The sequence below is a fragment of the Macrobrachium nipponense genome, chromosome 43, assembly GCF_015104395.2.
Source record: "Macrobrachium nipponense isolate FS-2020 chromosome 43, ASM1510439v2, whole genome shotgun sequence".
NCBI lineage: Eukaryota > Metazoa > Arthropoda > Malacostraca > Decapoda > Palaemonidae > Macrobrachium > Macrobrachium nipponense.
In genome coordinates, this window is record NC_061104.1 from 45,417,853 (window position 1) to 45,421,068 (window position 3,216).

Here is a 3,216-nt window from a genome sequence, read left to right on the forward strand (position 1 = left end):
TTGGTAAACTCCTTAACCTTAAGTGGAGGGGCAAGGACACAACTTAAATGTAGGTTCCAAATGTCTATTGTAGAAATATATACAAGATCCAGGGGACAAAGAGCAGCCAGCTAAACAAACAGACAGATGAGACGAGACTGCCTCACGAAGGCAATAATTACAATGTTGCCAATACTTAAATGTTGCCATATCATATTACTGGACTTAACATGGGATACTCTAATGGCACGCAACATGTGAAATAATGTTTGAACATAATAATACTGGTACATGTGAAATGCGTCTTTTTCATGTACCTACACCGGAGAGTCCCAGGTCTCCAAGTAGATCTCTTCGCTTCACAAGCAAACCACAAGCTCCCTTGCTATGTGGCCCCCAACCTGGACCCTCTGGCTTATGCCACGGACGCCCTGTCACTAGATTGGAGTCAGTGGAGAAAAATTTATGTTTTTCCTCCAGTGAATCTTCTATTGAAAGTCTTGAGCAAGCTGAGGACTTTCAAGGGATTGGTAGCTCTGATTGCACCAGACTGGCCCAAGAGCAACTGGTATCCTCTGCTTCTGGAATTGGGTCTCCGACCTCAACGGATTCCCAATCCCAAGCTGTCACAGGCAGTACAAATGAGGACTGTGTTCGCTTCCTCAGGAATTCTTCAGACCCTAACTTTATGGACTTCATGAAGTTTGCGGCTAACAAAGATGCTAACATTGATCCACAAAACATCCTCTTCCTAGAGTCAGATAAGAGAGAGTCAACTATTAGACAATATGACTCAGCTGTTAAAAAATTAGCATCCTTCCTGAAAGAATCAAACACTACAACCATGACAGTTAACTTAGCTTATCCTTTTTCAGATCCTTGTTTGAAAAAGGTTTAGCAGCTAGCACTATTACTACACATAAATCAGCTTTGAAGAAGATCTTTCAGTTGGGTTTCCAGATAGATCTGACTGAATCTTACTTTACATCTATCCCTAAAGCCTGTGCTAGACTTAGACCTTCTCAAAGGCCTACTGCAGTCTCATGGTTCTTAAATGACGTCCTCAAACTAGCATCAGATACTGACAACTCGTCGTGCACATTCATAATGCTCCTTAGAAAGACGTTATTCTTATTAAGCCTAGCCTCAGGAGCTAGAATTTCAGAACTGTCGGCTCTATCCAGAGATGCGGGTCATGTAGAATTCCTCCCCTCAGGAGAAGTCCTGCTTGCTCCGGATCGTAGCTTTTAGCTAAAAATGAGGATCCTCTTGCAAGGTGGGCTCCTTGGAAAGTCATCCCCACTTCCGCAAGACCCTTCTCTCTGCCCAGTATCAACTTTTTAAGAGCCTTTCTATCTCGCACATCCTCAAGATCCTCAGGTTCTCTCTTCATGAGAGAAAAAGGTGGTACTTTATCAGTAAAAGGTATTTGACTAACAGATCCTTTACTTCATTAAACAAGCCAATCCTGATTCATTCCCAAAAGCACATGACATCAGGGGAGTAGCCACCTCAATTAACTACTTTCAACATATGAACTTCGAGGATCTTAAAAAGTATACTGGATGGAAATCCCCGACAGTCTTTAAACGTCACTATCTAAAGTCCTTGGAATCTTTAAAAAATCTGTCAGTAGCAGCGGGAAACATTGTTTCTCCTGATACTGTATAGTAGTCATAGTATAGATCCAGATCTTCCTACCTCGTCTAACATGCCTCACCCTATCGCCATGCTACTCAGATACTCTAGCCTTAGCCGCTGAGATCATATTTGTGGATTGTCCCTTATTTTTTTGCTAGGGACACCCACACTATGTACTTATAATGTACTTCAGTGTTCCCTAACCCTTCTTATTTTTATGCTAGGGTATGGACCAACAATGTGTTTGTATATTGTGGGGGAGGGTCAAATACATTGCTTATGTGAATCTGTTTTGTTAACTTACATTGCATTATTGTATATTACTGTTTATTATAAGTTAATTTTAAGTACTTTATGTTGTTGGCTCTCTTTTTTATGCCATTGTTTAGCATAAGTTAGCTTTAAGTACTTAATTTGTATTTCTGTAATACCTGATTCACTTATATTATATATTTCTTTTTACTACTGTTTTTTCATTTGACCTTTTTTTTCCCATCTTGCCTGTTTCTCTGGTACTCTTTCATAGGCCGACAGCAGCTGAGCCCAGAAAAGGGATTTGACGTAGGAAAATCTATTTCTGGGTGATTGGCTCGTGTCGCCCTATGAAACCCACCCTGTCTTGCTTTCCCCCTCCCCCCCCCCCCCCCCCCCCCCCTGCAGGACAAGATGTTCATAGATTAAGGATGACCGCTAGGGCCGCTGCTGTCCGTGGCGTCCTTAGTAGTAGTAGTAGCGGCCGCACTCACCCATTAGTATCAGCTCTCTCTAGTGGGGATTTTGGATTGGAAGGTCTAAATGGTGAATGACTCGTGGTAGTGATCCCACTCGCCCCTATTCTCATACCGACACTTTCTTTTATTATAGAGTGAGCGAGTCAGTTTTACCGACATTTTCTTAATTTTTTTTTTTGTTTTTCTCTGGTAAGATTTAGATTAATTTTGCCTAGAAAGAATGATATTAAGGATCCTTTCATAGGGCGACACGAGCCAATCCATCACCCAGAAATAGATTTTTCCTACGTCAAAAATACCCTTCCTTATATATTATATAATAGTAATTATATATATAATAATATATATATATATATATGATAAGATAGTATATTAATATATATTTTTATACTATATAATCTATATCTATATATATATATATTATATATATATATATATATATATATATATAAACGGAGAATTATATTATATTCCTTTAACTCGACGGTCGGTCACGTAGGCATCAATCAGATTGCCTCCTTCGGAATAGAATCAAATGCTCTCTCTCTCTCTCTCTCTCTCTCTCTCTATCTCTCTCTCTCTCTCTCTCTTCTCTCTCTCTTTTTGGGTTTCAAGTTTCGAGGGAGGCTGTGGAGAAGTTGCTGTTACGCAACTTGGGAGTTTCGTGTTTTATGTAATGGCTACAATGGAGATTGTGTTCGCGCGCGCGTTTACTTGCCCATATGTGTTTGTGTGAGTGTGCAATGGATGGGAGCATCTTTGTTTGTGTATGGCTTGCGTGCACATTTCAATTTGAAATTGAACATGTGCATTTTTGTATGATTGTATGTGTATGAAAGTACACATCTGCTGTACACTTCTGTTA